The sequence below is a fragment of the Anser anser genome (genome assembly GCF_964211835.1).
Source record: "Anser anser genome assembly, chromosome: 1".
NCBI classification, from domain to species: domain Eukaryota; kingdom Metazoa; phylum Chordata; class Aves; order Anseriformes; family Anatidae; genus Anser; species Anser anser.
In genome coordinates this window covers 70,871,276-70,893,209 of record NC_139720.1, presented here as the reverse complement: position 1 = coordinate 70,893,209, position 21,934 = coordinate 70,871,276, and the positions used below count along the sequence as shown (strand labels likewise).

The 21,934-nt window shown below is 37.5% G+C and overlaps 1 protein-coding gene across 20 annotated transcripts in view; it reads left to right on the top strand.

The window, feature by feature from the left end:
* Nucleotides 1–21,934, top strand: part of CCDC91 (coiled-coil domain containing 91) — a 336,822-nt gene that overhangs the window by 90,029 nt on the left and 224,859 nt on the right. For 2 of the 20 annotated variants that reach the window (XM_083819588.1, XM_083819586.1), the window contains exon 1: nt 4,050–4,074. The gene's annotated coding sequence lies outside the window, so the exon portion shown is untranslated. Of the gene's footprint in view, nt 1–684; nt 803–3,970; nt 4,075–11,623; nt 11,674–12,156; nt 13,532–18,637; nt 18,686–21,934 lie in introns of those variants that run through there. The other 18 variants (XM_083819591.1, XM_083819590.1, XM_083819589.1 and 15 more) reach the window with 15 other exon arrangements.

Here is a 21,934-nt window from a genome sequence, read left to right as displayed (position 1 = left end):
CTATTGCTAATGCAGCCCAGTATGTGGTTAGCCTTCTATTCCACAAGAACCTATTGTTGACTTATATTTAACTTGTCCACCAGAACCCCCAAGTCCTTTTAAGCTAAACTGCTTCTATGAGACTCTTGTTTAAGATTAGAGGCAAGAAGTGCAAAAACAGTGTTTTTTTTTTTTTTTTTTTTTTTTAATTCAGGTGACTACATCAGAGTACTTACATTTCCTAGCAAAGATTAGACATCTCTTGCAGAGATTAGAAGATCTTGAAAAGATTTACCATTGTCAGTTATAGACTCTACTATAATCTTTAAATTACTTCCTGTAAATTCTCAGCAAGTGTTGCAATGATACCTTTTCAAGCTAAGTACCTATACCCAATGTCTACAGTAGTGTGGTGTGACAGAACCAGATCTGTTAGTGCTGATATTTCATGGATTTTACATTGGACTAGCTCTATCTGGTCTTATAGACTGAACACCTCTTAACAGCTGGGGTATATTAGGTGCACTCCCAGCAGTCATCTTCCAGTTTAGTTTCATTCAAAAGGAATTTAGCTCATGTATTCCAAGACTATTCTATGATCTCACTTGAGATGCTGTAAGTGGGGACAATTGAGAGATTCACTTCAAAAGACATTCCTATCTAAACTAAATACTAATATGGACACATCTGTGGGTTCCTTCTTAGATCCTTGGGGACATGGAAATCATACCATCATGACCAAGTGCTGGAAGTAAACCCTGTAGCTGGAACCTTACTCCATGAGACTCAATAAGGCCTGAAAAATATGAGTAGTATCTCAGAGGTTTGTATGGAAGACTTCAATGATGTATGTCCCTAGCAAAGTATCTACCTCTGTGTTGACACAAGAACTCTACAATTCCATCAGAGACAGAGAGGTGGCAAGAAAGAAGTTTTGGATCTCAGCCATCTAGATGGGAATATAGTGACTCTGAAGGTGTTTAAAGATAAAGTAACATGACTAAAGGTCTATCGCACAAGATGCCAGAAGCATCAGTACTTCAGTCACTTAATATATATTCTACAAATGTTGAAAGAACCATTGTCAACAGAAGGATTATTAGTATTCTTGGATTTTGTATTGCACAGACTAGCACAAAGTAAGCAACATTGATTCCCCTGAAGCAATCTGACTAAAACTGGGCAGTCTTAGATATGATTTTGTACAAGATACAGAAGCACTTTGATCTGTAGATAAGTATCCTTCTGATGTTCTTAGCCCACCATTTCACTCTTGCATTCTAGAGGTCTTGTGGGTGTCACCTTACTGCTATTACCTGTGCTTTATATACTTATATATTTTATAAATATAGTTAATCTGCCAATACTGAAGCATATTTTTCTGAAAGTATCTGGCTATGGAGATCAAAATGTTTAATTAGGAGTAATATCAAACAATATAAAAGAGCAAGGATCTTGAGAGAACCCTAAAAGCATTTAAGGGAATCATAAAACCCAAAGGAAATTTGAAGAGTTGCTGTCGTATCTGTGTATGAGTTGTAGTGGGGAAAAAGCACAACAAACAAATTTGTCCTCTGATTAACACTGTTGCATTGATTTGACATGAGATATACCAGACAGAACTCAGGGGCAGGCAACTCAGGAGGACTACAAATATGTAGTGAGGTTATACAGGGAGGAAATTAGAAGGGTCAAAGCCCAGCTAGTAACTGTAACTTAGCCACTACAGTAAAAGACAATTAAAAATGTTTTTATAATTGCATAAACAAGAAAAGGAGGACTATGGATAATCTCCATCCTTTATTGGGTGCTAGGGGAAACCCAGTTACAAGAGATGAGGAAAAGGCTGAGGTACTTAATGCCTTCTCTACCTCAGTCTTTATTAGCGAGACTAATTCTTCACAGGGTATCCAGCCCACTGAGCTAGAAGACAGAGGCAGGGAGCATAATGAAGCCCTTATGATCAAAGAGGAAATGGTTAGTGACCTACTACACCACTTGGACACTCACAGATCTATGGGCCTGGATGGGATCCACCCAAGGGCTCTGAAGGAACTGGTGGAAGTGCTTGCCTCGACACTTTCAATACTTTTCCAGAACTCCAGGCTAACTATGGAGGTCCCAGTTGATTGGAGGTTGGCAAATGTGACACCCATTTACAAGGGTAGGAAGGAGGATCCAGGGAATTACAGGCCTGCTAGTCTGACCTCAATGCCAGGGCAGGTCATGGAGAAGATCGTTTGAGTGCCATCAAATGGTATGTACAGGATAACCAGGTGATCAGACCCGGTCAGCATGGGTTTCTGAAAGGCAGGTCCTGCTTAACTAACCTGATCTTCTTCTATGACAGAGTGAATGGAGCTAAATGCGGTCAGCAGTGGTGTTCTCCAGGGCTCAGTACTGGGGTCAGTTCTCTTTAATATCTTTATTAACAATATTGATGAGGGGATGGCAGAGCACCCTCAGTAAATTTGCAGACAACACCAAATTGGGTGGGAATGTTGATCTGCTGGATTGTAAGATGGATCTGCAGAGGGATCTGGATAGGTTGGATTGATGGGCTACATCCAATCACATGACATTCAACAAGGCTAAATGCTGGGAGCTGCATTTGGGGCACAACATCCCCATGCAGTGGGATAGGCTTGGGGAAGAGTGTCTGGAAAGTTGTTCAGCAGGAAAGGACCTGGGGGTGCTGGTTGGCAGCCAGCTGAACATGAGCCAGCAGTGTGCCCAGGTGGCCAAGAAGGCCAGCAGCATCTTGGCTTGTACCAGAAACAGTGTGGTCAGAAGGGCTAGGGAAGTGATTATCCCCCTGTACTTAGCACTGGTGAGACTGCACCTCAAGTTCTGTGTTCAGTTTAGGGCCCCTCACTATAAAAAGGATAAAAGGATACTGAGTTGCTTGAGTGTGTGCAGAGAAGAGCAACAAAGCTGGTAAAGGGACTAGAAAACAAGACATATGAGAAGGGGCCGAAGGAACTGGGGCTGTTTAATATTTGCTATGTGCATGTCATTATTTTACTCTATCAGACAGTATTATAAGGAATAATCATCTTTTCAGGTGTTTGTTCCATGCTAATTTTTTCCTTCTACAAAGGAAACACAACTACATGGATTGCACAAGTTCTTGACTAAACCACTTCAGTTAACAGCATTAAAGACTCTTTAACTTATAACGTAAAGATCAATTTATCTAGATCTGTAAGAGAAATGCAGTTGTCCATTACTACATTTCATCTACCTGCATTTTTAAAGAAATGATCTTGAACTGTAATATGAATGAATCCCTATCGTAGTTATTTTGCAAATGGTCAGCCAGCAAAAATGATCCATTGCTTCCAATTCCAGAGACATATCATTCTCCTACTACTTCTGTGTGCAAAGATGGAAAAAAAAATGTCTTCATTCAGGAAACAGGAGTGGAACAGAAATCCATGTTTCTTTTAGTACAGCAATTTCAAATGTAATATTTGAGCTATAGCTAGACAGGAATACATGAAAACAGACTGAAATTCGTTCAGGGCTCTCATTTGATGCAATCCTCTAACATGGCTGGATTGCTGCTGAAGAAAGAAATGGTCACTCTCCTCTGACTGCTGGTAGAAAGAATGCCATTCCCTATATAATAGCTGTCCTACAAAAGTGGGTACACTATCGCTGACAAAGTCTAGGACTCAGAGAAGGATACACATATTTTACAAAGAGAATTATAATTGAGGAATTTTTGTTCCAGCACATTTCTGGCAGTTTTCCTGCATCTGTCTCAAACAACGAAGACACAATCAGTTATAAAATCTCAAGGATTGTGAAGAGGCTAGTATGAAGATTTTGATGTGAGATAGTTAGGAACTTTCTTGGAATAATTTTGGGATTTATCTGCAATAAAAATAGGTCTTACTGCAGGCTATTTTCGAGAATGTATATTAAATTACTCATAAGGAATGATAGGCTATTATGCTGACTAATCTGATGCATTATTTGGTTCCAGAAAATCCAGCCAGAGAGGACTCGAGGACTGACCAATGTGGTATTGCATCTGGTTCTACTATTATGCTAAAGTCATGCCTTGCACTAAAGGACGTGTAATTCCAAGTAGGTGTTCCCAAAACACCAGTATGTGTCCTTCTTTGGTGCTATGATAATGACCTTGTTTGCAGAATCCTATCTTTGCTTGCTTGTAGCTTTCCATCTCAGTCTCTGACTCAGTATTTGGGATGGTTCAAGTTCAAGTTCTCTGAAGAATTCTGTGTCTTGTTTGAACATCCACCTGAGATTTCTGAAACTATGTCAATTAACATTTTGTAAAACATTTTTACAGCTGAGGGCAGAGGACAGTGAAATGTGAAATCTGTCTGAAGAGTCTAAGGTCAATAATGATTGTATACTATATACATACATGACAATATGCATCATTTAAGAATGCGCTCAATATTTTAAAGTAACATTTGTACCACATTATATGAATGACTCTGAAGGTTGTATTTCTTCATATTCTTCAGTCCTCAGGTCAGAATTTAAACCTGTGGTAAAATTTCAAATGAAATTAAGTCGCCCAGCACCCTCATAATAAACACCTGCAAGCACTGTCAGCCATGGATTTTCATAGTTCAGAGGGAACTGTGTCAGCTCCTGCTCAAGGGAAGCTCAGGATGGACTGAACTGACTTCCTAGATTACTTAATGTCTGTAGCAAGTCATTGCTATAAATACAGCAAATTTATAATCACAAACTTCTCATCTATCTATAAATAAACAAATATAAACTTTATGATAAAGCCCTACCTTTCAAATATTGGTGGTCTGAGTAGAGGTACTAAAAGTAAATTAAGCAGCATGATTTAACTGCTCTCCAGTTCCTTGAGGTAGTAGATACCTTGATCATGTTGATAAGATAAATCCAATAGTGCTTGAAAAGCTGTCCTTTTTTTTTGTTTATTTATTAGATATTAAAATAAACAGATAAAACCGACAACACAGCAAAACATTAGGAAGAGGACCAAAACTCTTAGGAAGACTTTTGCCTCATTGAATTTAATTCTAGAAAGCTCACTGGTGTTCTAGCCAGAAATTAGGATTTTCTGCTTAAGTTTATGTTTTGGTAATGTTGTCAAGATGGTACTGATTATGTTAAAAATAAAATTATGTTTCAGAATGATCCAATGAAGTCTCGAATACTGATGTTCTAAGAAACTATTCCTCAGAAAGAAAACTATTCCTACGAAACTGTTCCTCAGAAACTATTTGTTTTGGGCACAGTTCAAAGTTCTTGAACTCACTGTGGAGAGAATTTATAGATCTTGTTTGTCCGCGCTTTCAAATCCCCAGAAAATGTGTGCACATTAGCTACCAGCTGAAGAACACAGTCCTAGTTCTTGTTGACAAGATTTGACCGATTTAAAGTGCTGCAAGTATGCTTGTAATGGCTTTAAAAAGGGCTACTTGGACATTTCCCTCACAGCTTAACCAAACTCCCAGCAATTGTGCAGTTTTCTGTGATTAACTAGGTGACTTCTCTGTGCAATATTGTTTTCTCTAGAATGTCTATGAACTCAAATATTTATTTATTTTAACATTAAACAAGGGAAACTAAAATACTGTAGGAAAATGCCACTTCAACTAAGAGCACTGTTCATAAATTGCTCTTGCAGATGTACACAAGAACTGATTTAAGAAGAGCTGTTCTTGTGAATCAATAATCTTTCTTAAACCTTTTAACATGATTTCACAAAGAAGTCTCCAGTGTAGCACTGCTGCTTATATTGATGCACTTCACATAAAGTTCAATTAAAACTGGAAAAAGATAGTTGAAAATAGATCACTGTGTTCAAATTCGTAAATACTGCCATAGGATTTACAAAGCAGTAGGATCAAATATTTACACACACACACACACCCTGAAAACAAAACAAAACAAAACAAAACAACAACTAACCAACCAAACAAAACCATCTAGCACTTAGCACTTTCTTTTTAAATGCATAAAAGCCGTGGCAATTGGAGGAAGTTAGTAAAGCGGGTGCTGCTAACTCACTGCATGCAAATGATTGCATGACTCTTGAGATGGCAGGTACAGCAGAATGTCTACTTGATGAACCTGGAGAAAACTTTACATTTCTCCCTATAACTGCCTAAAGATAGACAGATTCTATAAATGAAAAAAGAAAAAAAAAAAAAGGAAACATATTAGAACTTGGCTTCTGGGTTTTGCAACTGTCATACAAAAGGCGAAATGTATTACAAAAGATCGGGAAAAAATGGTACCCTATAGCAGACATTCTGTTTAACAGCAGTGTCTACTTTTTATTAATTTTTATTGAAAGGTAATTCTAACAATTTTAATGCCATGATTTTCCTTATAAAAACATAAAAGACAAACAAGTATACCATGTTTTGACTGTGGTTTTTTGTTTGTTTGTTTGTTTTTTACTGTGTAGAAAAGAGTGGCAAAATATTTCTAAGCAGGAGGATTGTGGTTTAGCAACAAATATACTTCTTGCTTTATTGATAATTCTGGTATCACCAATGAGGACTGTACTAGGTTTTGATGGGACAAGTGAACTTGATAAGGGAGAAATCAGAAATTTAAGTTGATGAAACAGGTTAATTTACTATATATGATGGTTAGTTTCAGAGCTGACACAGTATTTTATTCTCCCGACCACTTAAACTGTAATTGTTTGGTTCTTGTTCCTAGTATTAAGAACAAGAGTGAGAGAGTATGTCAGTTCTTATCATGTAAATAATAGTTTGCTAATAAGCTGAACTTGGTCTACCTTTCCTTTCACCACATAACAGATGTGAAAGACCTTAGCTGCTAAAACCCTTGACTATTTAGAATTACTGAATAGCAGAGTATTAAAATAGTGGTAATATAAAGGACCTTGCTTTCCTTTGTCCCGTTGTCTTAATAATCTTCAGAATAAGAAAAGTGAATACTTCATGGTCACGTCATTGTTATATCACCAATTTGCTTCATTAAGGAAGTTAACTTTCTAGGTTAATGATGAAATTTAATAATGGTGAATTAATCTATTATCAACTTCATAAATAATGCTTGTTCAACAGAGTTTTCCTTATTTCTCTATCAAGAAGATTAAAAAAATCATGCTGTCCGATAACATTACAAACATTGTTTGATTTAGAAGACCCAGAAATATGGCTTCATACCACACAAACTGCTGTACAGAAGGGTGATATTACCCACTTATTCATAATCACCTAATGTTACCATGTATGGTTGAATCAATTCAAAAAAAGTTGCAGAACTGACAAGAATCTCTACAAACTTTGCTCTCTAGGAGACATAACAATAACACTCAGCCCAAATTAAGAAGCTTCTGCTCTTAGAATGGTTCAAAATATTTTTAGTGCAATTATGCTGGACTTTCTGTTTTTCAGTGACCTAAGTATTATAAAATATTTTTTTTTCATATTTCATAAAACTCTAGGTAGAAATGTAGTTTGAAGCCAAATACAGATATCAAATAATAATAGTAATAAAATAATAATTTTTTTTTGCTAATTGCTATATTAAATCTTAATTCAAAATATAAAGCTCCTATACACCTCCTATTTCCTGATTCCTTTAAAAAGGTGTATATAGCTTGCAATGTGTTTACTTGTCTTGCTTTTCCTTTAGTTGATGAATTTAGATTTATTATATCATTCACTTCAGGCTTGGTGAATAAGTCTGAGAGTGAGACAAATTGATTTTCTTGTTTCATGTTGTTTCTTTGCCATTGAGTTTCCCAAAGTATGGTAGATGTCAAGAATCAGCACAACTTTGGAAGAATGACAAAAATTTATGCTGATGGCCTGTCTGAATCACAATATTTAACAAAATGTACTAAGACACTTTCTTAGACACTAAGAAAAAAATTATTCTATTCCCTTGGTGCACATTACAATAGGAAATAAGGGAAAAATTAAAGAATAAGGGGCATCCAGGGTGATTTTCAAAATTAACTGAGGAGTACCTTGGGACAGGTCAGCTAAAGTAAAAGCTGCAACAGATTCACCAACAGCAGTACATTTCCAGGGCTAGAGTGTGGCAACTCAGCAGGGAAGATGAATATCAAAACCAAACCACATCAGACCCCAAGGAAACCATAAAATACAGGCATTTTGGAAAATTATAGACTTAGGGGATTTTTCCCACTTCGGTTAATTTGGGGGGGGGGATGACAAAAACAAACAAACAGAGATATATTGTTAGAAAAAAATAAATTGTGCAGAACTGATGTTAAAACTAATTTTTGTGCAAGCTAAATAACATTATACATGAAAATGAACTTTAATATTTTTTTCTTTGTGGAGCTGTTTTAGTGTAGTAGGGACTCTTTCCTCTTCTGTGATGTTGACACATGGATTAAGGATAGAAGATTCTTTTACATACTGTTTCAAGAAATTTTTGAGGACTTGAAATTAAAGAAATAAATTTAATAATTTTTTTTAAACTAATATTAGTTTCCTATGTATATAAATAGAAGTTGCATACCCATTTTAATAGGTGCTAAAACAGTCTTAGAATATTAGTGACTATTGGGATTGGAAGCTTTGAGGAACTCTAACATACTGTAATTTGACTGCATATCTATCTAATGAAATCACAGTATTATTTTAACAATTCTTCTTCCATTGCTTAGAAAATGGCATTAATGGTCTTACTCTCTTAGCACAGAAAAAATCAAGTAGCTATACGTCAGCTTTAATTGATATGTTTTATGCCATTAAAATATTACTGAAAAGTATTGAAGTATAACATTAATGTAATTGCTTTGGCCCTATTAGTAATGGAAAATCAAAACAAGGTGATTTCATTTTTTTCTCATCTATCAAATTCTGACAAAGAAAATATAAGAGAAATTCTGATTATATTTTGTAAACTCTGGAAAAATTATAATAACCGATGTATTTACCTTTATGGATTTTCAAAATGAAGAAAATGAGCTAGTTAGACAGATCTGCATTTTGAAGGGACATTTTCACTTACATAAGAAAAAAGGTATAAAGTTAAGCATATTATATACTAATTCTTATAACCCAAAGGATACAGCTGTGCTTTAAAAAACGAAGTGAAAATGTAATTACCTAATTTAGCTTGGTAAGAGCTACTTTTTCTTGGCTTTTTGCCCAGAATATGCTTATTACTTCTTCAAAAACAGCATGGCAAACTCTGAAAACATAAAGAAACGTGTTGCAGAGAGGCAAGAGAATACATTAATTATAAACATAATATTTAAGGTTTACTGCCTACACAGCAGTAATAGCATTTGCATTAATTTCTACAGAGAAAATAATACCTTGACAATCAAAAAAGTGAAATCTTCTGTTTATTGACAAAACAGGAGCAGCTAGTCCTTACCTAAGAGCATGTTTTAACATCATTCTGGGAAGGATCTCCTGAAATCCTAAGAATCTGAATTTTCACTTTTTGTATCATATAAAAGTATCATATAAATCATAGAATCATATCATATAAATCATAGAGATAACCACTCAAGAATTTCTTGAATGCCCAAATACAAATACTAGTATAGACTATTCAAAAGGTTCTCTTAAGATTTTTCCTGTTGTACACCCAAGAACAAACTCTACAATTTGACTGACGTATATATCAGTCTTTAGGAGGGATAATACTGCAGTGGAAGATTAACTAATACAGAAAACAAGAGCCCTTAGAATGCCTCTTTTAGTTTGCTGAGAATTAGTATTTCAAGTGTCCTTCAAACTTTCAACTTTTATAGCAATTTAGGCACGTGCATTAGTCTTTTTTTCCTTTTTTTCTTTTTTTTCCCTAATGCATGAAATAACTTGTAAAAAGACTGATTAAGGTTTATATGTTATTTACAAAAACTCCATGTTCTACCAAGGTTCGTCACCTTTGTGCACACTGCAGTCATGTGCAAAAGGACATATCAAGGCTACGGAGATGATTATAGGACAGAAGCACCTGTTGTATGAGGACACGCTGGGAGAACTGGGCCTGCTTAGCCTAGGAAAGAAAAGACTGAGGGGAGACCTCATCAATGTGTATAAATATCTGAGGGTAGTGTGTCAAGAGGATGGAGCCATACTCTTTTCAGTTGTGTCCAGCGAGAGGACGAGAGGTAACGGGAACAAACTGAAGCACAGGAAGTACCAGCTGAATATGAGAGGGCATTTCTTTATTGTGAGAGTGACAGAGCACTGGAACAGGTTTCCCAGAGAGGTTGTGGAGTCTCCTTCTCTGGAGATATTCAAACCTTGCCTGGGTGCCATACAATGTGCTCTAGATGATCCTGCTCGGCAGGTGGGGTTGGACTAGATGATCTTCAGAGGTCCCTTCCAACCTTGGTCATTCTGTGATTCTGTGACATAGGCTAGATATGTCATATTTTCTGTTTTTCTTCATGCAGTACAGAACATGAAAACTACTGCTGTGTACTGTTTCCATGCTGTGATGATAAATCATTTTCATTACATCTTTTAATGCACTGTTCATTAAGTATGTATCAATTCAGAGTCACATGGAAGGGCTGAGGTGGGAAGGGGCTTCTAGAGGCCGTCTGGCCCAACCCCTGCTCTAGCAGGGCCACTTAGAGCAGGCTGACCAAGACCACGTCCTGGCAGCTTTCGAATATCTGCAAGGAAGAGATTCCACAACCTCTCTGGGCTGCCTGTGCCAGTGCTCCATCACCCTCACAGCACAGATGGGTTCCTAATGTTCAGAGGGAACCTCCTGTCTGCCAGTCTGTATCCACTGCCTCTTGTCCCCTGGCACTGGGCACTGCTGGAAAGAGCCTGGCTGTGTCCCTTCAGGTATTTGTAAACATTGATGAGATCTCTCTGAGCCTCCTCTTCTCCAGGCTGAACAGTCCCTGCCCTCTCAGCTTCTCCTCGTAGGAGAGGTGCTCCAGGCCCTGTCATCTTAGTGGCTCTCTGCTGGACTCTTTCTAGTATGTCCATGTGTGTCTTGTACTGGGCAGCTCAGGACTGGACACAGTACTCCAGGTGCAGCCAATACTGAGTGGAAGGGTCACCTCTTGCTTTGATGGTGATACTTTGGTTCAAAGTATATGTATGGCAGCCAAGAATATCATTAGCCTTCCTAGCAGCGAGGGCACATTGCTGTCTCAGATACTATTAGAGACTGTTTAGTCCGCAGAACAGGTAGGGTCGTGCGAACAACCAGTTATGTGTCACCACGTGACTGTGGTCTATCATCCACGACACAGGTGTTGCACCTTACTTTGTGCCACCATGGCATGTCGTGAGGCGGCCATCTGATGGCTGTGCCGCCTCAACATCTTACAACAGCTGTACGAGAGGACTACCCAGAGGCTCATCTCCCCTTTCTGACCAGGAGGTTTGACCCTGGTCAGTCTGTGATTTATTTTTTGTAACAATGCAGAAGGGTGGTGGCCGATCCTAAGCAACCCATTTGAGGACAGAGCTTGAGGCGAAGAGGCCAGCACGCAGGCAGGACGACCAGCCGCTTTCCGAGTAAAACACCAACCAAACAATAACTGCTAGCCGACAGACGAGGGGCTGAGGCACACGCCCCCCCACGCCAGCTTCCCCCCGCCCCCCGGAGGCCATCACCCGCCCCTCGGCGGGGCCGCGCCACCGCCCAATCGGCGCCCGGCGGGAGCCACGTGACCGGCGGGGAGGCGGGGCGAGGGCTCGGGGGTGTGGCCGAGTGCCGAGGCGGGTGAGGCCGCGCTGCCCGGGGCAGTTTGCCTGGGCCGGTGGGGGGGAGGGGGGGAGCAGCCGAGGCGCGTGCACGCGGCTGTGGCCATGCGCTGCTGGCGGGGGGGGCGTTGGGCGACGTCAACGGCCGCTGAGTGGCAGCCCTGAGGGATTGGGGCTGCGGAGCGGGGGTGAAGGGGGTCGGGGGAGTCCCGGGAACGGGAAGTGGAGCCCCAGGGGCAGCTCTGATGCCACGGGGATTGGGTTCAAGGCTGCAAGCGCTCCTCTGAGCCTGCTCGGGACGCTGGGGTAGCGGGGAGGCAGTTGGTGGGGTCTGCAGTGGCGGCGTTGGGGCATTTCTGAAAGCCTCTCTGGATCTGCGTGTGCCTAAGAGCTCCATAAATCCTGCCCTTGTAGGTCTCTCAGAGGTGTAACAGGGTTGACTCTCCTCGTCATACCTGAGCCTAACCTTCTGATCCGGGCTGCTCCCTTTGTGAGGTCTGGCTGCAGCTTTGGCTCGTCCCGGCAGGCTGCGCTTTGCTTCAGGAGCAGTTACCCTTCCTGTCAGAGCAATGCTTTTGGCCTGTCAGCTGCACATTACGAATGCAATTCTTGCCATTTTGCTGCAGCGTTTTAATGGAGCTTTCGGTGGTTTCGGTCACAGTGCTTGAGCACTTGTTTCTGTCAAGTTGTTTAACTGTTTTTGTTCACAGCTTTGTCCGTTTTATTTTCTCTTGCTCTTTGTGTCTCGTTCTGCATATGCTTCTTCACCTTGCGGTTTGGTTCAGAGTGTCTCCATATGCATGGTCTAAGTAGCTATTGGTGCCAGTGTGCTGGTATTTTGTTGTTTTCTCTTGGGTGGTGGTGGTGTCAGTTTCTCACCCACTAATACAGGAGGTAGATTGTTGATCAATTTCAAAGAGCCTTTGCAGGGTAGATGCTTGTTGACAAGTGCAATAGTGAACTCCATGCTGGTAGGACTTGAAAGCAGAAAAAACAGTTATAATCGTGTTCAAACAAGTGATGCCTGAATTCTCAATAAATAGTAAATAGAATCATATAGCAGAACCTTTTTCAGAGTCTCTTAAGGAGATTCTGAAAATGTGGTGCCAATTTATTTTACACTAGGATACCTAGGATAATGTAATCTCTGAATTCTTTTTACGTTAAAGCTGAGATGATATTTTATTGTAGCACATCTGAGGAAGTGTGTGTGTTTTGTCCACATTGGATTTGTAAAATGGACATTAAAATAGACTCTGCCACCTTTGGACATTTTTAGCCGAATCTTTATTCCGACCATTGCTATAGTTAAGTTGAAGGACTCCTTACGGTTTGTTTCTGCCTGGATATAGCATCAACTGAAAGCTGAATATAACTGGTGACACGTTCATATCTGTGATGCTCACTCTGATTTTGAGACGCATGCCTGGGTGGAAGTCTGAGTGCAGTTTAAGTACTTTTACATTTCATTACATGCTCCTTGAGTGTTGTCTGCTTCTCTTTGAACACTGTGGACTTTTAGACCAGTTCCTTTATATTTCTTTCCAAGTGACAAAACCACTGCCAGAGGTTGGTGATGAATATATCTTGTCTAGACAATGTTAGCTGTTTATGTGGTGTCAGGCTGATGTTCAGGATGATGATATCTACATAGACTTGTAAGTGCCAAAATACAATTACGCTGTAATGTGTATTTCTGGTCCGGAGGAACAATTGAATAGCAGTCTTAATGGCAATAACTGGCATTCTCCAAATGTTTACAGAACTGCTAAGACATCTAAGTACCGTGCGTATCTGAGCAGTTGGCTTGATTCCTCCTGGCTTCCTGAAAACCAACTTCCAGGAAGGCTTGCAACACCAAATGGAAAACGTTTGTGGTATGATGGAAACAAGATTTCTGTGAATCTTTAAATTTAAAAGTTCACAATACCTTCGTGCCCGTGTTACTTGAGTCCATTCACTGAGATGGCTGTTGATGATCTGTGCAACTTTTGATTATTTTAAATGTCCGTATAAGAAAATTTTTTCTACTTTTGTAAAACTAATTTGATCATAGTAACGGAGGAAAAAGATTTTGTTGAACCAATATTGATATTTTTTCCGTTATATTTTTTCTTTTATATGTATTTTTTTTCCGTAGTGTGGGGGTTTCAGGTTGCAGACAGATAAATTTTGAGTCATATAGGCTAAGCCTACCTTAAAGTGCATTATAAGTGGTGGACTATCTAAAATATGTAGCAAGTTGCTTTTCAGACATTTTATTTTAACATCTGTTACATTTCACCACTTCGTTGCCTGTAAATTTATAATAATAAAGTACATCGGAATTTAGGGCAAGGGATGTTTTCCTGTTTTGGTTACCTCATGCTTCTAAAGATTTAAGGTGGCTGTGCAAATAGCCATTGCTTGTGTTATTAAAAATGAACACTGTTAGTTTTAGAGTTGGCTTTAGCTTTCCTGATAATGCCTATTACAACCTCAGTCTCCTTCCTTTATTCCTGGCATACCCCTTAAGCAACAGTACCTGCTTTTTAGACTTTAGTCTCTAGAAGTGGTACAATTTTTACAGAAATGAATTAAGTGATTTGTAGTTTTCTTAATGTAGAATAATGGAGAATTTCATAAAATACAATAGGAATTGTATTCTTTCTTTCTAAAGAGTTAGATGGACCACTGAAGTATTTTGCTTTTATGAGCTAGCAGGCTTCTCCCCTTTACATTGTTCAGTTGACAGGCTTGTTTTTGGAATGACTGAAATTAATGTTATGGTTTCTGCTCTGTTTCAATGAAGCCAAGGCTTAATAAGGTGAATTTGATTGCAGGGTATGTTTGGAGAAGGAGAATTGGGTATCCATAAAATTATTATTAAGCAATCATAGAGGACTATCTGAAGTTAAAAAAAAATGAATTCACTTTATTGATTTGTACTTACTTGTTTGTTAAAGTGGTGTTAGATATTCCTAAAAGGATTTTAGGGATAGCATTTTTTTATGGAACTCTCCTGCAGTTTTTCATAAGCTGGCGGTAGGTTCTGTCAGCCTTGGCTTGTTTACATATATAAGGCTAATATTTCATGTTGATAATATCGTTACAGATATTGTCTAGTAAACTTTACAGGCCTTTGAACAGGAATGGACATAATATTTATAGATTCCCAGAAACAAAAACATATTTCTAATGCTTGTATTATTTTGAGCAGATTTTATACCCTCACTAGAACACCATATGCTGAACAGCTTCAAGAAAAAAAAGCAATTTTTATTAGTTGTCCTTAAAGTGATCACAATTCAGTGTTTGTATGTATTTCAGCTAACAATCCGAAAATGACTTAAGTTTAAATGGCTAACTTCAGTTACTATAAAATAAAACTTTTGTTATGTTTGCATGAAGTTCTAAGCCTCTAGGAAAATGAAGCATGCCCAAATTATTGTGCTAATTTAGTAATAAAAAAAAAATCTAACATCTCAGGTAGTTTATGGAACACTGGATTTAAAAACTTCCACCTACTGAAAATGAGAGAGCCGCAAAAATAACAGAATTTAATCCTAACGCTAGCAACTCTGATAAGTTTTAAAATGTAGTTTTCATCTATTTGGTAGTTTCTTGATAAAAGACCCAAATCTGAATCTTCTAGCTAATTTCTGTGAATCTCCTTATCTGATAACATATGGCATGTTAATACTCTGATACCAAGTTTTCAGGTGCAGTGAAATTCAGGTGCAGAAAGTTGGGTCTTGTCCAATTCTTTTACCTTTAAACTCCCAGGAATAGTACCTCTTACCTTAGTGCAATCCTTCCAGAAAAGATGGCAGTTCTTTGTGCATTTATGTAAACTACTCTTAGGTGATTATGCTATAATGTGTTTTTGTTGTTTTATGTTTTTCTTTAGAAAAAGGTAATTAAAATTATTATGCTGGTGGCAAGGGTGGTTCTGAATTTTGACTCTTGCTTCTGTTCTTCCCTTTGTATTATAAAGGAGGACAACTTTTACTGGAGAGTAGATTGCTTGTAGTTCATGGAATACAACTGGAAACTGGCACGAAGGGCTGATAAAAAAGTTTTTAATATTTATTAGTATTTGGAAACAAAGGAAATAGAGCGCAAGCATATATTAAGGCACAAAACATCCAAAAAGCAAATTCTTCCAGTGAGGGAAAACTACAAATTTCAAGGCTATGACCTCAAATGTTTTACTCAACTGTTGCTTTTGTTTCAGCAAATGACTTACAGAGGGACTTGATGTGAAGCATCATTTCTATAAAAGCAGTTCGCAGTGGCATTACCAATATTGAAAATACCAATGTTTGAGTATTGGTTGTTTTTTGATTTTTGTACTTAATGAAGAATCGTAATTATGAAGTACTGCATTCTTAAGAGTATTTAGCCTTTCAGCCATTTTATGCACTAAAATAGCACATGGACATGGCAGTACAGTCTCTTTGAATAGAAGCAGAAAAATGTAGTTTGACATCATCTGTTTCAGCCAGATAAATGTGTACAAATTATAATAAAGAATTTAGGGGATGCATATATTCTATTTTGCTTTTAGGCTCATCTGAAAACAAAGTGAACATGAATGCATTTTACATATGCATGAATTTAGTAGTAACTAACTAGTTAGGACTTTTGGTCTTCATTTTAATGGGGTGTTAAATTCATTCCTCTCCTTGCACATGTTCTGCTTCCTGAAAGCAATGCAGGGATGGATACATCTAAACACGGGTAATAATGTTACTGGCTGTGGGGTGCCAGAATTTCAGAAGAACAACGTGATGTAAAATTTCTGATATGGATTTCATACTTAACTTCAATATGAATATTATGAACACTTGATGGAAGAGGTGCAACTCTTAGTGAGCAGAAGGGGATGACAAATAATTGCTCTGAGCCATGGACATTCCAGAGAAATAACTGTTGTAGGTGCTTACTATTGTATGTGTTCTCTTGGGCACACTCAATAAGGGTAGTAGTAGTCTGTAAGAAGGTGAGCAGGTTTAGAGATGCTTCATCTATAGTTATGTACCCAGAATAGGGACCTGCTTTCCAGGAGGGTCTGATCACTAATCCTTGTTGAGTGAGGTTGGGATCCACATTTCCCTAATATTATTTGGGCCTTTCCATAGCTTACAAAGGTGTGTCTGTCAAGAACTACCTGCTGAGCCGGGGTACAGAGGTATAGGGTATGATTATTGTTACATCCTGTAAAGGAGTTTTATATATATATGTATTTTAAAGTAGTAATTGCTCTGAGATTGCCCTGCGCCTTCATTAAGTGTAGTATATGCTTACAGATTATGGCATGTAGATGCCTGCTACGCAGGAAGAATTGAGCTCCTGAATTCACTGGAAACTTTAACAGATAAATGGGGTTGCTTCTGGCTTTAGGTCAGCATCTAAGGGAAGCAGTAACATCAGGGCAACATGATTCTGAAGTACTTGTGATTGTATAAGCTTCTCCCAGTTTGGTTCATTGCTATATGGTAAAGCATTAGGGAAACTATAAAGGAGAAAAATGTATTAAATATTTCTGTGTATTACACCTGCCTCCCACCCCAATTCAGGTGAGCTGACTAATTTTCAAAATGGGTTATGGAGCTAACATAACAGCTACAGAATTAGTAGCTTTTCCATAAGTGAGAGTGGAGTTCAATTTTCAGTTTGTTGTGGCAGAATCTGTGCTTTTTGTCACTGTTTCCGGTAGGCTTTGCTAACGTTTTTTCCATTAATGCTGTTAATGATGATTTCATGAAATGTAAAATAAATAAATAAGTTAGATAAAAATAGATTTATTTGTTAAGCCAGTGAGGTTACAAATGGCTAATCATTGACATTCTCATTAAAGCTTATGGGATCACTCATCTGAGTCCATATCCTGCAAAAACTTTTCTATAATTTACCTTTTACAGTCTGTAGAGGTATGAGAAAGCATCAAGTCCTTGTGCTTGTCCAGATCCTGTTCTGAAAAATAGTTAAGGGATTCAGAGTTTTCTGAGTTGATTTTTTATTTCTGAGGCTCATTAACTTTTTCTAATATAGTGATGAAAATGTTCTCAATTATTTAAAACCAGATAAATACTACTGCAAACATATATGAAAAACTTGGTCAAGTTTAAAAGTAAAATTTTGATATTTTTGACAATGATTGTAGATGTTTTGAAATTTAAGTAGCTAGAGAATGTTAATATCATGGGCATTTTAAAAAAGTAGTTCTAGGAATGTTTTGTTATCAGGATCAGAAGATATTTTCCACCGTCATTAAATAACACATAAAACCAAACAGTTATGTTAGTTTACAAAGGTAATCATGATTATTGTCTATAGTATTAACCTATATCTAATTTTAAACTATAATCTTTTTTAAACTATAGCAGTTTAAATATTTCTTGAATCAGTGCTCCCATGGTCTTGAATTATTTTTAACAAGCTTATTTATTTAAATCTCTTTTCTCCAAATCTGTATCAAACAGAAATTTTGTTTATGAAATATAACAAATTATTTGATATTGCTATTTTGTAAATATATTACCTTCATAAAGTCGTAACAGTATAATATGATTTTATAATTAGATTTCCAAATTGGGTTTTTGAGATAGGTCTTTATCTTCTTGTAGGCATGCTTTTTGCCGTGTTTGGTACAGCACCTTTTTTTTTTATTATTATTATTTATTTTTCACTGTAAAATTTTATTTTTTAATAATAAAAATATCTGCCTGGATTTCAGAAAGGCATTATTTTTACCTGATGTCTTTGAAAGTCATTTTGTATTCTCAGTCCACATTAGATTTGTGATTACTGTATCAGAAGTCATAAGAAACTGGAAAGAAAGAGTTTGATCTGTGATGTGGCCAGTGACAGTCTTGTTTTGTTGAAGAACTCCAGGTACACCTGATGTAGAATTTAGGAGTTTGAGTTGCTTTTATGTTCTAACAACAACAAAAAAGGAGGATGGCATTTTTTAAGACTTTTTTTTTTTTTTTTTTTAGTAAAGGAAAAAAAGGTAAGGATCCTCGGTTCTCAGACAGAAGTATGAGGTAAGGGAAAAATACATTGCATGGTCTTTGGTGGTTAAAAGGACAGTTAGTGTCCCTTTGAAATTTGCTTTATGTCTTTCTGCTCTTTAGAAGCCTTTGGTTTAGGTCTTCTATTTCAGTAAATGGTGGCTACTCTTAACTCAAATGCAGAAAGTGAATTCAGTCCCCTGCTCCATTTAAATGCAGAGCAAAACAGGTTGTTTAACCTGCTCCGAAAGTAATCTTTTTTTTTTTTTTAATAAAAAAAAATCCATCTTCATTTGAGAAGCAGAACGTAGCAACCCATTGTGGCAACTTCATAAACAATTTGAACTCAGTATACAAGATTACGAAGGGACCTCCTGTAACAACCTTACATGCTTTAAAATCAGAATGTTGTAAGCAATTTTTTCGCCTCCTTTCCTAGGGATTATGTTCAAGTGGAATCATTCAAGACAAAACAGATCTTTGTTCCACTGATACATTGTTGAAGTTTGCATCATACCGTGTGCAAAGTTGCGGGAGAAGCAGGTGTTAAAAAACTAGCCTAATGTTATGCTTGTTGTTTTCTCAGTAAGAATAAAGCCTAGGAATCTAAATGCATTGAATGATAATATAGACCTGCTGGGAAACAAAACAAAACTGCTTCCAGCAGAAATAGGTAACTAATGACCAAGGTCAGTAGCAAAGGGGGGAATGAAGTCAAAAACTTTGAGTGGTACACCTGACAACTCTGTTTGCATGTTATACTTCTCTAATTGAGAAGTTTCCCAACGGTTTGTGCAAGGGCCTGTCAGTGTCTTTAGCAATGTGTGTCTCTGCTAAGTCTGGCAGCAGATTCTTTGTTGTGGTGTTAGGCTGCTGTTCAGCCTGGACAGAAGGACAGTGGTCAACAGGTAGTGTCACTGCTTCAGTTGTGGCTTTTTCTCACGCTTTCTCTCTCTCGGGGGTTTGCCCAAGGGGTGAGCACCACGTCCAGTTTCAGTTCTACATAGGCTGAATATGTGGGCATTATTTTTCCGACTGTCCCCTGCAGTAGAAGAAGGGACTAGAAGGTGCCTGATTTAATATGCATGCTTGCGTGTGTTGGGCAGCCATAGGCTGGCATGTAGTGGCCTGCTTCTGCTAGTCAGATGTGTTATCTGCAGGATACGGCCATTGATAACCTGTGAAAAACAGGGTCACTAATTTAAGTTACTGTGTTATCATGCTTCATCAGCTGCTTCCTGTAGGTGTTTGATCACAGGCCATTGAAAGTCACATGAAGGCTGTGCTACAACAGGTGTAGCTCATTTTTAAAAAACACTTATACTGAGTGATATATAAAGTTTTTAGGTATTAAGAGGAATGCTTATGATGAGATATTTATTAGAAGACATGATCTGCTATAATAGTTGGTGAGGTTTATATTCAGAGCTCCACCTAGATCAGAAAAGTGAATTTGGATGTTAGTGTTATCTTTGTGAATTACTGTGTGAGAGAGTAGGTAGTAGCAGTGCTAGATGAGGTTGATTAATTAAGCTAGGCTTCTTATGAGGCATGAAAATGAAATTTGAAGATTTGAAATAGAAAAATACCAAAGGCTTGGACGTGGCTTGTGATTCTAGGCTGTTGCAGATAATTGAGGGACCAAACTAATCTTAACTTCAAATAGGAGACATGAAAATAGTAGTGGTTCATTGCTAGTTAATTCTTTTCTGTGCCATCAAAAAATAGTTTTTTTCACAAGGACAAATAGTAGTGGCTGTGCTTTTCTGTTAATATTTCTGAAAAATTTCTGAGGTGGTTTGTACCACCTAGACGTTATTTAGTGATTATTCTAGAGGTTATTTAGTGATGTGACAATGAGTCCTTAGCTACGTCAGATTGAGGAACTGATTGTTTGGCAAATAAGGTGTTGAACCATGCTGCTGATGCAAGAGCATACTTTTAATTTAATCATAAGAATTATTTGGCTCTCAGTTAGATTTGAGCACAATAAATTGTAGGGAGAAGAATAAGAGCAAATCTGCTTTCACTATTTTAATTACAGCTGAAGTCTGCATAGAATGGGGAGATACCAATAAGTACATATCAATTTAGTAAAATGTTGATTGTAGTTTGGTTTATTTGAAATGTGTTATATAGTACTGTGAAAAGGTTTCTGTTAGCTTGCAAATAAATACAGTATCGACTGTTTTGAAGTAATTTTGTGTCTCTTTAAGGTATTTGAATACTGTGAGTGTAGGTAGAAGATACTCAAAATTCTGTGTACTGTTGCCAAAACTTGGTCTCATAGTTCTTTCCAGTTGAATTTTTCCTCATGAAATGTTTGTCAAAATGCGCTGCTAGAATTGATTTCATTTATCTTGAGGTGGAGTTCGAGGGAAGGCTGGAGTTGTGTTACTTTAAATTTTAATATACTTTTATGTTAAATATGCCTTATGTTCTCTTATGCATTTTATTTATTGCCGAGCATAGGACAGTATTTATTTATTTTTTTAAGTTTCTGAGGAACAGAGACCTACAGTCAACTTCTTTGCACTAGGCTTACCCTTTTTTTCAAAACTTTAACAACACTTTCCTGTGTTACAGTACTTGAGTTCAGTGTGTGTGTATAGAGAGAAATAAACTGGAAATCCTGTCTCTGAGGATTGGAATCCAGTGTAGTTTTAGATGGAAAATGAAATATTTTAGTATACACTTGCCAGTTAAGCTTTTAACAGGACTTTCCATGGGTGCAACTTCTGAAATGGAAATAATGTAGAGTTTCTAAAGACTTTTCCATGTGATATACATGCCATAGTTGACTTGCATGTGGTTGCTGAAGTGAAAATCGATATCTGGGCATGACTGACTATAGATTGAAGGGGAAATCGCACATAGTTTGAAGTGCTGGTTATCAGTGAAGACTTCTGCCCTGTGATGTGTGCTGCTGATGGGTGTTTAAGTTTTTGTCCTGTTTCTGTCTGTTACATTGGAAACTTTAAATAGTTTGATTTATGCCTTTTTTTTTTTCTTTTTTTCTTCTGGACATTTTCTTCCAGACTTGGCTAGAACTAATTTAGTAATGTAAAATGACTGCAGAAAGGGTCTCAGAAAACAAATGTAGAAATACTTTTGTTTGAAAGTTACAGCCCATTCAAAAATGATCCATACAGAAATGTAATATGAATATGGTGAATGGCAAGATGAGATACTGAAACTCCATGATCAGATTCATTTTATTATTAGAAGATTAAAAAAAATTAGGATTTTTCTGAATACTTTTTCATTATTAATTAAGTTATG